Raw genomic sequence first — 12,291 nt, 5'->3', positions numbered from 1 at the left:
GTGAGAAACCCTTCCCGGGGAGGGCGAGGCAGCGTGGCCGGGGCAGGTGAGAAACCCTTCCCGGGGAAGGCGAGGCAGAGTGGCCAGGGCAGCTGAGAAGGCTCTCTAGGGGACGAGAGTAGCAGCAGTGCACCTCTGAGCAACCCCAACCCCGTACACACACACACACCTGCCAGGGCGCAGAAGGAAGAGAGAGCGGATGGACGTACCCCGTGGAGGGGTTCAAATAATGTAACAACCAGTTCTCTGCCCTAATGACCGCTTTAAGTACAAAATATATTTATATATATATACCAAAAGGTAGTTTATTATTTCATGCATTTAATGCTCAAATAAGAACAATAAAGGAGGTACACCCAACGAGATGATGTGATAAGAGCAGGGGTCCCCAAACTACGGCCCGCGGGCCACATGCGGCCCCCTGAGGCCATTTATCCGGCCCCCACTGCACCTCCGATAGGGGCACCTCTTTCATTGGTGGTCAGTGAGAGGAGCACAGGATCCATCCTCATCCTGTGCTCCGGGAGTACTTTATGTGGCGGTGCCACAAAGCACAGCATGGCTCACGTACAGTACTACTTCCGGTGATGTGGGATGCAAGCGTCACAGCTCCGGAAGCACGTCATATCACCTGTTACGGCTAGCAGTGACAAATATGGAACCGAACATTGACTATCTCATTAGCCAAAAGCAGGCCCATAGTTCCCATTGAAATACTGGTCAGTTTCTTGATTTAAATTTACTTGTTCTTTATTTTAAATATTGTATTTGTTCCCATTTTTTTTTACTTTAAAATAAAATATGTGCAGTGTGCGTAGGGATTTGTTCATAGTTTTTTTTATAGTCCGGCCCTCCAACAGTCTGAGAGACAGTGAACTGGCCCCCTGTGTAAAAAGTTTGGGGACCCCTGGATAAGAGTTTTAAAATATGAATGAGAAAATATTCAATAATACCCAACAACAACAAAAAACAACCCAGTAAAACTGTTATTTCAGGTATTTCCATGCTTCTCCTTGGTTGGCGTCCTCACCTGCATGTTTTTTCACCTGTGGACGGAATGAACATGACCATGGGCACTTAGGATACACTGTAGCACAGGTGAACGTTCAAAAAGAATCAGGAATGTCAATGTGTGATTCCCACATTGGGCGGCTGCCCAGGCGCCCACCTGAGAGAGAACCCTGATGACAAGTGACATTGTAACCACCGGTTCGCAGAGACTCAACATTAGGTATCTGTTCTGCCAAACCGGCGCGAACCGGCTGAACCCCGCCCCTGGCTGTGTCTGCCCTGCTTGTGAAAAGCCAGCGCTGAGGGTTCTGTCTCGTTTCTGGCTTGGCGGCTGACTTGCTAAAGGATTGCAGTGAGTTCTCCCATTAATTGGTAGCTCAAGTTTTTATTTTATTTATTGTACTCTTTTTTACCACTCAGGGAAAAGGATTTATTCTCTCGTAATGGAAGGACGCCGTGCGTGAACGGGCGTGGCTTTTGAGTGAACACCGAGCTTGGGGTGCTGCTCTCTCTCTCTGAGGTCTGGGTGCACCGGCAGGCACACCCCATTTCTGATCAAGGAGAAGTCTTCCTGTGCAGCCGCCTGGTTTTCTCAGGAAGTCACGGGGTCCCTGAGCCATTATTTCAAGTTGAGTGTGGAGGCTCATTCCACAGGGGTATTTACAGCGATTCCTGCCGCAGACGCTGCCCCTCGGTGTGTAAAGGGAACCGGAGGGCGCTGGCTGGACAGGTTGCTTGAAAACTCATTTCTGTAAATCTCCCTCCCGGCGGAGACGTTGGGAGTCGGGTGATAGCCAGGAGCGGACTTCCAGGGGCTGTTGTCAAACCAGCCGGCCGACGAGGAAGGTGTCTAACGGCAGCACGGACACCACCACGGCCAGTGACGGCTCTGCTCCGAGATGCTGCTGTGGAAAGGCAGCTTCCATTGTTAGATGCCTGGGGGACAGTGTCTGTCCGAGGGAGGCAAGGAAGGGGAGGCAGGTCCTCGCCCCCCCCCCTTGTTTTCTCAAGCAGGGAAGGTAAACCATCGAGAGCCCACTGTGGACTCAGCCCAGCGCGATTTCCATCTGAGAGAATAAACCTGCAAACATCCTGATTAGTCTTGTCCGTCGGGCGTGGTCGTCTGCTTCTAGAGAGCAGAGGACCTGAAAGACATTTTATGTATTTTTTTTTCATTTTTCTTTATTGATCTGAGTGAGAGAGAAAGGAGACAGCAATTGAGAGAGAGAAAGAGAGAGAGACAGGAACATCCATCTGTTCCTGCATGTGCCCGACCAGGGGTTGAACCGACAACCTCTGTGCTTTGGGATGCTGGTCTGACCAACTGAGCTCTCTGGCCAGGGCTGAAAACCATTTTCAATGGAGCTAAGGAACAACAAGGGATGCTCTGGCCCAGTCGGTAAGGAATTCACCGAGAGACCACAGGGGGTGAAGTGGTCAGCGCGCATGCACACAGACACACACACACACACACACACGCACACACACACACACACGCACACACACACACACACGCACACACGCACACACACGCGCGCACGTCAAGCCAGACATACAAACAGTTCATCCATCTCAACTCCATCACCCAGGAGTGTTGTCCTGCTGGTCTCCTGGGATACGGGCCGGTGACGCTGTCGTGATACGGGAATGGTTGACATTTGGACGCCCGGGTCCTGCTCCCCCGTCGGGTCAGTTCCGGGTCCTGGTCCCCCGTCGGGTCAGTTCCGGGTCCTGGTCCCCCGTCGGGTCAGTTCCGGGTCCTGGTCCCCCGTCGAGTCAGTTCCGGGTCCTGGTCCTGCTCCCCCGTCGGGTCAGCTCCGGGTTCTGGTCCCCTGTCGGGTCAGTTCCGGGTCCTGGTCCTGCTCCCCCGTCGGGTCAGCTCCGGGTCCTGGTCCCCCGTCGGGTCAGTTCCGGGTCCTGGTCCCCCGTCGGGTCAGCTCCGGGTCCTGCTCCCCCGTCGGGTCAGTTCCGGGTCCTGCTCCCCCGTCGGGTCAGTTCCGGGTCCTGGTCCCCCGTCGGGTCAGTTCCGGGTCCTGGTCCCCCGTCGGGTCAGTTCCGGGTCCTGGTCCCCCGTCGGGTCAGTTCCGGGTCCTGCTCCTCCGTCGGGTCAGCTCCGGGTCCTGGTCCCCCGTCGGGTCAGCTCCGGGTCCTGCTCCCCCGTCGGGTCAGCTCCGGGTCCTGGTCCCCCGTCGGGTCAGCTCCGGGTCCTGCTCCCCCGTCGGGTCAGCTCCGGGTCCTGGTCCCCCGTCGGGTCAGTTCCGGGTCCTGGTCCCCCGTCGGGTCAGTTCCGGGTCCTGCTCCCCCGTCGGGTCAGTTCCGGGTCCTGCTCCCCCGTCGGGTCAGTTCTGGGTCCTGGTCCTGCTCCCCCGTCGGGTCAGCTCCGGGTCCTGTTCCCCCTTCGGGTCGGTTCCGGGTCCTGCTCCCCCGTCGGGTCAGTTCCCGGTCCTGCTCCCCCGTCGGGTCGGTTCCGGGTCCTGCTTCTTTGTCGGGTCAGTTCTGGAAAAGCTTTGTAGAGTCGGTAGTCGGGAAACGAGGAGGATTGGCAAAGTCTTCCTCGTTTACAGCAGACGGGGGGGGGGGGGGGGGCTTGTCCCATGAAGTGACTCTGACTGGACATTTGGGGACTGCCCGTGACTGGACTGAGTAACTGGGTTGCTACTTCTCTTCCCTGTCACCCCAGCTTGGCAGACATCGGTCTTGAACTCGCACTGAGAAGGCTCTGAGCTCAGAGGTGGGTGGGCTGCGTCGGGCTTGCCCACGGATGCGTCACATGGCGGGCGGGAAGCCATTTTCTAGGTCTCCGCAGACAAAACCAACGGCCCGGAGGGACTTCGTTTGCAGGGTTTCTTAGAACAAGTCTGGCCGGCGTGAGCGTCTGCGTCCACGCCATTAGCCAACGTCTCTCTGCAAAAAACCGCCCCGCCGTCCTATTGAAAGGACCCTGCACATCCGACTCAATTAGCTCATAATTCACGGGCAGACGAGGCACTCTGTGTGGTCGCCCAGCCAGACCTGAAACCCAGAGGCTCAAAACGCGAGGCGTTCAAGCTGCAGGGACAGGACAGGCACCCAATCCTCAAGGGGATGCGTTAACCAGCCCACAGGACCGAGGGCTGACATGCACGGGCGCCGTTTCCGTAAACACAGGTGTGAGGTGCGTCTCCCGCGTGGGAGCTCGTTAACACACACCTGCACTTTCTAGAACCGAGCAGCTCATCGTGTCAATATGCAAACATGGTGCACACGCCCCTGAGCAGTGGACAGATTTACACACACACACACACACACCCCACTCTTCACCGTAAACACTGCTCGTCGTCACTTAACCTCTGCTCCCGGTGCCAGAAGGCAGAGGGAGGAACGTTACAGCTCCTTCTCTCCTGAGAACCCAGGTTCTGCACGTAGAAAGTTGTCGGAAGAGAGATGACACAGACATGCAACGTATAAGTGGGGGTAGGGGACAGAAAGGAGTCAAGGGTCATTCCGAGGTCCCTGTGTCAACGGAACCGACCGTTCTATTTTGCCAAAATGGAGAAGACAGTTGAATGAACACGCGGGAGGAAGGGAGACGCAAAAGTGAGTTTATTCGGAAATCATCCGAGTTGACACGAGCCTTCAAACTCCACATGGAAAATAGGACCCGGGTCTGGGGTGCGGCTGCCCATCAGAGGTTGGGGTGACGTCGGTGTAAATGTGGCAGCTGACTCCGGGGACATGAGAACTGAGAGGCAGGGACGAGCCAGGAGCACAGCATTCGAGAGGGACCACAAAGACCTACGTGAGAAGGGGTTTCTCTGCCCCTTTCAGACCTCATTAACGTGCACTCATACGCACTGCTACGTTCCGAAGGAGATGTCCGCGATAGATGGGAATGTATCCGCGTGGCCACGTAACACCTGCCGACCAGAAGTCAAGCTGCAGATCCGTGCTGTCTTCTCTGGGGTTGTCCCTGGATGGTTGTCCCTGGATCCCGCAGGACCACGAAGAATCTGTCAGCTGCACTGTGGCCACAGCTGGGGACCTAGAGGGTAGCCAAGCTCCTTGGAAACCCGGAATCCGTCATCATCCCTGAGACGTGTTCTGTGTCGTGAAATCTTTGACTTCTTCGTTCCAGGTCCGTGGTCCAGGGCGGCGGTAAGACACCTGTCAGATATGTCTCTTTTTAACTAGAATGGAAATAGATAAAAAGTGTGGCATGGAAAAATAACCCATCAATCTTTTTTTTCTTTCTTAATTGAGAAGTTGAGAGGCAGAGAGACAGACTCCTGCATGCATCCAACCGAGATCCACCCGGTATGCCCACCAGGGAGCGAGGCTCTGCCCATCTGGGGTGTTGCTTCGTTGCTCAGCAACCAAGCTCTTCTTAGGGCCTGAGGCAAAGGCCATGGAGTCATCCTTAGTGCTCAGGCCAACTCGCTCCATCCAAGCCATGGCTGTGGAATGGGAAGAAAGAGAGAGAGAGAGAGAGAGAAGTGAGAGGGGGTGGTGGAGAAACAAATGGGTGCTTCTCCTGTGTGCTCTGACTGGGAATCAAACCCAGGACTTCCACATACAGGGCGGACGCTCTACCACTGAGCCAACTGGCCAGGGCCCCCATCAACCTTAACACCCCAGCATAGTGCCGTCTCCCAGGGCATCTTTTCTCTCTCCCTCCCTCTTTTTCTGTGCTCTGATGACAGAAATCAATATTTGCTGTCCCCCCCCCAAATGCAATATTTCCCCTCATCTTAGAAACCCCTCAGAGTCTGTATTTAATGTCCAAGAAATTACGTTCCGTGTGACAGGCGTTTATTTTTCGGCTCCCGTGTCTGAAGGCTTTATCCAGTGTAATGAGAAAAGAACTCCCAAGAAGCATTATCAGTAACAGAGGCTGTGGGGGGACAGGAGCATCGAATGAGAAAATTGAAATATTAGAAGAAAAAAAAATCCCAACCAATATCTGTCTGAGTGTGAGGATCAAAATCTAATTTCTCCCACATTCACGTCTCAAAGCCAATAAGTATTTCTTGGCATAGAGATGTGTGTCTTTGACAGGCTTGTGTTTGAGCACCGGCGCTCCGCTGGGCTCCGTCCGCTGGGCTCCGTGACGGGGTGAGAGGACAGTACAACAGGGTGGTCGTAGACCCAGCCCTTGGGGAGGTCTGGGTCAGGAGCCAGGTGTCCAGGGCACAGGACGTCAGCATGAAGCCGTGGGGCCCTATGCTGTTCTTCAAATCCCAATATGCAGACCTTGAAGCCCACTTCAAGAAGAAAACAAGGGACCCATTCAGATCACAGACATTTAGGGAAGGAAGAGAGTGAGCTGTCATCGGGGACAGAGTGTGCCAGACTCTCACCCCTTCCTGGCAAAAATAGACAAATAAATAATCACATGAAAGAGCTGCACCCGTCTGCGTGTGAGCGTGGGGTGTTCTGGTCCATGGGGGCGTGTCCATCTCTCAGCATCCACACAGATTCTGACTCAAACTTGGGACGTCCCAACAGTCCATTCCACCCTTGAAGTGTGTGCTCTTGTACCCGCTAATCTGAAGGCTGCTGAAGCGGTCGCATTCTTTCATTCACTGAGGAAAAGCGACAGACTGTAGACCAGTTACGTGGCTTCACCGTGACCCAGGGATCTCAGGGCTCCTGACTCGCAGCGTAGCACACTTTCCTTTAATCCATTTACAACAGGGGTCCCCAAACTACGGCCCGCGGGCCGCATGTGGACCCCGGAGGCCATTTATCCGGCCCCCTGCCACACTTCCGGAAGGGGCACCTCTTTCATTGGTGGTCAGTGAGAGGAGCACATTGACCATCTCATTAGCCAAAAGCAGGCCCATAGTTTCCATTGAAATACTGGTCAGTTTGTTGATTTAAATTTACTTGTTCTTTATTTTAAATATTGTATTTGTTCCCGTTTTGTTTTTTTTACTTTAAAATAAGATATGTGCAGTGTGCATAGGGATTTGTTCATAGTTTTTTTTTTTTTATAGTCCGGCCCTCCAACGGTCTGAGGGACAATGAACTGGCCCCCTGTGTAAAAAGTTTGGGGACCCCTGATTTACAACCACTCACCAAACCTTGGTCACGTAGGCGTGTCCGTACACACACGTGTCCCATGTTCAGTCGTGCATCTGCAAGAGGGCCCGGAAGCGGGACTCAAGGAGAACCGAGTCACTGGGACCCTGTTCCCCAAGATGTGGGGCCCGTCCTCTGGAAACGGCCCCTCTGGGACAAACTGGCTGGCTAGTGGAGACAGGATGTTACCCCAGGATGGTCCAAATTTCTTCACTCACCAGTTACTTTGAATCTGACTGGACTTCTCTGTGGCTCCTCAGGCAGCTCTGCCGGCTAGTGTTGCCGAGGGCCGCTGGCTCTTGTTCCAGCCGGCGTGGACGAGTCCCTGCCACCAGCCCCGCCCGGAGCTGCCCGCCCCCTGAAGCCTCCCTGTGCACACAGGGCGCGGCGACCCCTGTGCCCACGCCTGAGCCTGGCCCACTGCCCTGCTCAGGCCGCTCCCTGGTCTCCTCCCGAGCCCCTCACTTCTCTTAGATCACGAGTGTTTCCGAGCGCGCCCATGCCCCGCGGACCCAGATGGAGGCACTTGGTTTCACCCGTCATGGACACGGGACCTGGTAAACGCAATTTGAATTCAAGGTCTTGAGACAGACGTTCAGCGTTCAGCGTAGCCAGCTGCGGCCCGTAAGGACGGCTTGTTGTCCCTGCGTGGCTGTCAGCTGGGTCGGGGCGGGGGACAGAGTCCCATGTGCCGCCAGCGGATAGACACACTAGTCGTCTTGTGTTCCTAATGCGTGTGGATGCGAGCACTGTGAAAACACGTCAGAGAAGGGCCTCCGTACCGGCGGTGATTCGTGTGACCATTCTGGGCACGGCCTGTATTAGCTGCTTCGATGACGTTTTGCGTTTTTAGAAACACATAATCCTTCATGCGACGTGCGCGCGCCCCTTGTCACGGGTTAAACCGCGTCCCCTGTCACGAGTCAATTCGCGCGTCCCCTGTCACGGGTTAATGCGCGTGCCCCCTGTCACGGGTTAAACCGTGTCCCCTGTCATGGGTTCTTGCGCGCGCCCCCTGTCACGGGTTAATGCGCGCGCCCCCTGTCACGGGTTAATGCGCGCGCCCCCTGTCACGGGTTAATGCACGCGCCCCCTGTCACGGGTTAAACCACGTGTGCCGGCAGACGGCACGTGTCTCTCGGGGGCTCCCTGGACTCCGGCCGCTCTCTCCCGCCGCCCACACTGAGTTCCGACCCGGGACCTCCCGGACCGTCCCGTTGTTCAGGACCCTCATGCCCCAGGTCCTTTAGGAAAACCCCCGCCTCTCTCCCACCGCCTCCGCCCAAAGGACAGTCACTCCCTCTCGGAACCCCATTCTCTTCCCACCCACGACGTTCCATCAGCCCCTCGGCATTTCCGTGGACACGCCCTCTCTCTGTGAGTGACAACTCACAGCCACTCGAGGTCTTGGGCTGGGTTTGTCGCTCTGGGGTCCCCTTAGCCGGCACGTGTGCTCTGCTCATCGAGTGACCTCCCCCGGGAAGGAGGGTTTGGAGTGGATGATGGGCAGAGGGAACCCCAGGCCACCCTGCCGATGTCTGGGGCCCCACCCGTCGCGTGCTGAGCACGGTCCCCGTGTGGGCTCCTAGGAGCAAGGAGCACGTTCTCGCCCGATTCTCCTAGACGCCGGAGCTCACGGGGAGGAGAAGGCGGCAGACAGCGACTGCGGGCGGCGGGATGTGGGAGGCGGGTCCCGGGCGCTGGCGTGGCTTCCCCCGGCCACTGGGGACACGGGAGACATTGCGGGGTTCATCGCCCGAGCAAGCTTCCCTCAGAAGCAAGCTCCTTCCCTTCACGGCGTCTTCCCCTCGTCTGCTCCTGGTAATCAGAGTGAGACCTCGTAAGAACTTATTACCAGTGTTCAATCAGAGCGTGTTAATGTCCTTCCTGTTGCTTTCAACTCACCACGTGCCCGTGAACAGTGAGCGCTGTCTGCAGGAGGAGACTGAGTTCACTGGGCAGTGCCAGTGGCCAACACCCCCCACCCCCGTCTGCCAGCAGCTGTGGCCAGAGAGGGGCAGCCCACCCGGGGCGGGGGGTGAGCAGCCCGGGGCGGGGGGGGGGGGTGAGCAGCCCACCCAGGGCGGGGGGTGAGCACCCCAGGGTGGGGGGTGAGCGCCCCGGGGGCGGGGGTGAGCGCCCCAGGGTCCCGCCCGGGAGACGCGGGCCTTGCTGTTCTGTTACCACTCCCCACGTTCCCGACCGAATCTACCATACTTCCCCAGGCATAAGATGCACCTCTTTTTGAAATATTTCGGGTCTAAACACGGGCTACATCGTATCCAGTGGTTGTAGTTTATTTTATTTACTTGCATTTCCTGCTTTTTCTTGCTTCTTTTTGCGCTCATTGTTGAAGACGGTGATTTGTCATCAGACACAGAAGACGACGAGCTCATGGATGGGAGTTTTGACAGGGATGAGGAGTTGTCTGAATTTTATGATGAATGAAACTTGAGTTCAATAACTTTATGTAATACTTTTTTTTTTCAAATTTTGAGCCCCCAAATCTTATGCATGAGAGTGTCTTATACATGGAGAATATGGTAAAAAAAAATTTATGTTCTTTTTGTCTAATTTTTTTTCCTTTATTAAGTTTTTTATTCTACTGCCTTTGGGTTCATTCTTGTCTAGATTCTTGAAGTAAATAGTCCATTTATTTTTATTTTTATTTTTCCTGATAGAATGCCTGAAGACTCTAAACCTCCCTCCCCATCGCCCTCTGGTTTTATCCCATTGGTTTTGATAAGGAGGGTGCAACACACTTACTGATATTTATTCCTACGTAAGCTAAAATTTCTAATTTGATGCAATCTTCAGCTTTCATTTTATTTAGAAGAATGAAGCTAAAAAAAAAAACAATCTCTCCTTGGCATGTTTATGTCGCTATCTTTTTTATTAATCTTTAATTTTACAACATTGTGATGAAAGGCTGTAATTCTGTTTGCGTTCTTTATTGAGAGCGGGGAGGGGGGGACAATTTATTGAACTATTTGATAGTAAAATACCTCATCAGTTTTATTCCCTGTAAGTAATTTCTTTTACATTCTAGTATTGCTAGGATTCAACACGAATCATTTTAAAAGAAAAAAAAATAAAAGGTGTCAACCCCTCCGATATCCTTAATAGATAGTTATTCCATGAAACTGAAATCACTTCAGAGACTCACGTCAGTTCCAGACACTCTCAGAGAGGAAATATGGAGGCTCAAGCATAAAACTACAACTTAAAAGCATTTTTATCGTTCGCCAAAGACGTGTGTATAAACCAAGAAAAAAAGGTAATGAAAGAAAATGTGGGTTGATCTCCTGGGCTGTGTTCTAATTTGCTGCAGGGACAAGAAGAAGGCAAACCTCTCTCTTCTAGGACCGTCCAAGGTCCAGGCCAAGCCATAGCAGAGCCGAGTTGATAACTTGATGCCACGGCGTTGGTCAGGAATTGGCTTCTCGGCGTGATGGTAGGGGCCAGCGAGCGGCAAGGAGAGCCCCCCCTCCCGTAGCATGCAGTGCACAGCCCTGGGCTCCCCCCCAAACCTCCCTCAGCGGCACCCACACCTGGACAAGACGCCCGGGTGACATGGTCGTGTATTAGCATTCCAGACGCATCAGCTGCGGTCTTTTTTTGGAGGGGAGTATTTTTCTGAAGTGAGAAGCAGGGAGGCAGACACGCTCCCGCATGTGCCTGACTGGGATCCACCTGGCATGCCCTTCCAGGGGGCGATGCTCTGCCCATCTGGGGCGTCACTCTGTTGTAACCAGAGCCACTCTAGCACCTGAGGCAGAGGCCATGGAGCCATCTTCAGCGCCCGGGCCAACTTTGCTCAGTGGAGTCGTGGCTGTGGGAGGGGAAGAGAGAGACAGAGAGGAAGGAGAGGGGGAGGGGTGGAGAAGCAGATGGACACTTCTCCTGTGTGCCCTGGCCCAGAATCGAACCCAGGACTTCCACACACCGGGCTGACGCTCTACCACTGAGCCAACTGGCCTGGGCTCAGGTGTGGTTCTGATAGATCTCCTGCCTCATGCAGACCCTCGGACCACAGCTCAGCTTCCAGGTCAGGTCGGGTAGCTGCTCGTGTGTGAGCAAAAGACAGCAGGGGACACTTCACGTTGAGCACAGCCTGACAAGGACAAGGACAAGCAAGACAGAGAGGGGAGAGAGGGCGGGGCGAGCGCAGGAAAGAAGACAGGTCCTCTCAGGGGAGCCGCCTCTGTCGCTGGGACACAGACACCAGAAGTCACCTGCAGGTTTGTGGCCGAGAGGTCTCGGAACACCTCCTTCTACGCAGAGGACTCTTTCTGAGTGTTCAACTTCGAAACTTACTTGGGGGAAAAAAAAACAAAACACGTTTTGATCATTAAAAATAATGATAGGATTTTAAAGCTGTCGTTCAGAAAAGGGGTCTGAAATGGAAAGACTATTGGAGAGTCCACCAGTCCCGCCTGTCCTGACTTCTGGGACCGTCGGGCGGCCTGCATGCAAAATGCCGAAAGGTTTCATTTGGAACCATCGCATTTCCTCGTCCCGAACTTGAGAAGAGAAAATGGAGGTGGGAGTCCTAGTGAATTAATATAGAAATGTATAGGAAAATAACAGCCCCTCCCCCCCCCAAGAACGGGAGGCTATCCGAACTTCCACGTGGTGAAAAGAGTGTTTTCTAGGCCAGTTCCTCAGGGGAGCATTCACCCCAAACATCTCAGATGCTGGGGCACCCCTCTCACTTCCCAGCAGCCACTCCGTGGTGGGCCGGCGCTCACATCTCAGAGAGATCACGCGACTGGGACTCAGAAGACACATGTCGGAGTCTGGGTCCCGCCCCCATCATAGTCCTGGGCTGACTCTCTCTCCCTCCAAGCCGCTTGTTCTGACCTAGGGCCTCACACTCAGATCACTTTTTCAAACACGAACTCCAACCACGGCGAGTGTGGAGACCAGATGGAGTCCAGCCCTCTGGGACGTGGCATGGCATCGCAGCGACCGCTGGCATCCCCTGTGGTCCTGGGAGGATGCAGACTGGATCTAAATTTCCCGATGGCAGACCGTCAGTCATTTCAGAGGACCATGAAGACTGAGACGGAGGAGGGACCCACGGGAAAGTGCTGGTCAAGATGCGGTCCGGAGAAGAGGCCTGGCCGGCTCTCGGCCGTGTTTAACGCAGGACATTGGGAGTGCAGGTGGCAGAGAGCTGAAAACAAAACAAAAGAAAATAAAAGTCAAGAAGAGATG

General features: G+C 54.5%; 1 protein-coding gene and 1 non-coding gene across 2 annotated transcripts in view; one reads left to right on the top strand and one right to left on the bottom strand.

The window, feature by feature from the left end:
* The window catches only part of SLC9A9 (solute carrier family 9 member A9), a 498,743-nt gene that overhangs the window by 248,555 nt on the left and 237,897 nt on the right, over nucleotides 1-12,291 (top strand). The gene's annotated exons all lie outside the window — the stretch shown is intronic.
* TRNAT-UGU (transfer RNA threonine (anticodon UGU)) lies at nucleotides 5,527-5,602 on the bottom strand. The gene has a single exon. It is a non-coding gene; the product is annotated as a tRNA-Thr (tRNA).

The sequence above is a fragment of the Saccopteryx leptura genome, chromosome 8, assembly GCF_036850995.1.
Source record: "Saccopteryx leptura isolate mSacLep1 chromosome 8, mSacLep1_pri_phased_curated, whole genome shotgun sequence".
Lineage (NCBI taxonomy): Eukaryota > Metazoa > Chordata > Mammalia > Chiroptera > Emballonuridae > Saccopteryx > Saccopteryx leptura.
The sequence above is the reverse complement of the archived record's forward strand: the minus strand, read 5'-3'. Positions and strand labels throughout refer to the sequence as shown.